The 1,668-nt window shown below is 41.3% G+C and overlaps 1 long non-coding RNA gene across 1 annotated transcript; it reads left to right on the top strand.

Annotated features, from left to right (window-relative positions):
* Nucleotides 1-251: 251 nt before the first annotated feature.
* LOC132125183 (uncharacterized) lies at nt 252-1,055 on the top strand. The gene is made up of 3 exons (XR_009426862.1): nt 252-318; nt 487-658; nt 957-1,055. It is a non-coding gene; the product is annotated as an uncharacterized LOC132125183 (long non-coding RNA).
* Nucleotides 1,056-1,668: the final 613 nt, after the last annotated feature.

The raw sequence follows: 1,668 nt of genomic DNA, 5'->3' as shown, positions 1-1,668 counted from the left end.
AGTTAAATTCACTTTCCTAATAATTAATTTGCTCTGCTCTGTTTGTCTGCTCTGGAACAGGTGTACAGAAAGCACTGGATGCTGCTGCAAAAGAGAGGGACTGTGAGGATCTGAAGCTGTGGAGGCCTGCCATTATCAACCATCTCTATTGGACCGCAGCTTCCACCCCTACAGGAGATCCAGATGAGATGCAGGCAAAATCGCAGAGTATGATAAATCATGTACAGGACATACATGAACACAGCTCTCCAGCATTTACCAGCTGCGCACATCCACCGTTGGAAGGAGAGGCAAGAAACAAGGAGTGGCTGGAACCAGGTACAACATAATAGCCTATGTTAAAAGATGTCAAATGTTTTGAGGCTAAACTTTTTTCAGTGCTTGTAAATTTTAGTTTGGTTTTATCAATACGTAACCCCATGTGTACTAATAATTACTTGTGTTATGAAATGCGAGAGATTATATGACAGAATACGTTTTATTCAGGATCACCAGCAGCCACTAAACTGGAGAGTGTAGCTGCCAGGAAAGCACTGGTAAAGGATATTCGACAATTGTCACCTCAGCATCAGACATTCTCCCTGGAGGCCTACCATTCCCTTATTCTGCACTTTGCTCCCAAACACACTGGCTTTTCTTTTCTTGGGATGTACAGCAGGTAGTGTTATCACTTAAAAGTATCGATACTAATAAAATTAGTTTTTTTTTGTTTTTTTCAATTTCAGGAAATTATGACAGAATGAATATGGCTAAAAACTAATGCAGTCTTGTATAGCAGACCAAAATGTTATAGATTGATAACAGCATTACATATTGTTTGCAAAAAAATAATTGCAAAGATGAGTCATTGTCTTATACCCATTTGAACTGAAAACATTAATGTCATATTTCTGTTGCATTTCACTGCATTGGGTTAGCTTTGGAGACCTAATGTTTTATCTACTTATCTCGTACAGACTTCTCTTGGCAGCCCTACATTTCAATAGTAATGGCAACAGAGATGTAGCGCGTACTAGTGAGGGTGAGGTACGCTACGCTGTTCGCTACCCACGGTTTCGGAAAGGTGGGTAGTCCACCCCATCAAGGAGAAACCATCTTACGGTTAGTAGTTTCACTTAGTTTTTCAATATCTTTTTTGTGTGAATCTATCTTTATGCGAGTCATCCATGTTACTAAATGTTTTCTAAACATTTCTCTCCTCAAGGATACGCAACAAATCTTATGGTCTCTCTGGTAGAGGAATACTGCAAGTCACCACAGGCCCTACAAGAAAGCAGTGCCGTCTTGTCCTCTGCTGCACCGCCCCCCCTCACCTCTTCCGTCCAGAAGGTTGCCAAGGATGAGGCAGTCAGCCTCCATCTCGCACGACACTCACGTTTTAACATGTAATAAAAGATCAATTGTACCAGTACAGTTTGTTTCACTATGTATTTATTAATCGTCTTCCAAGCGGGGCCACTGGAAACCTTTGTATGTTTGTCCCTCCTCTGCAAACTGCCTCCTTATTGCTGACACAACACATGAAGGTATGGCTTTCCTAATGTTCCTGCCTATTATTCCGTACGCCCAGCGGACAACCTGCCTGTATGCTGTGTATCGGAACTGCCTGTGGTGTAGATTGGGACATAATTACATTTTGATCATACCATGTTTTCATAGTAAACAATT

This window comes from Carassius carassius, chromosome 43, assembly GCF_963082965.1.
Source record: "Carassius carassius chromosome 43, fCarCar2.1, whole genome shotgun sequence".
NCBI lineage: Eukaryota > Metazoa > Chordata > Actinopteri > Cypriniformes > Cyprinidae > Carassius > Carassius carassius.
Note: the sequence above shows the minus strand (reverse complement) of the source record. Positions and strands in the feature narration are given on the sequence as shown.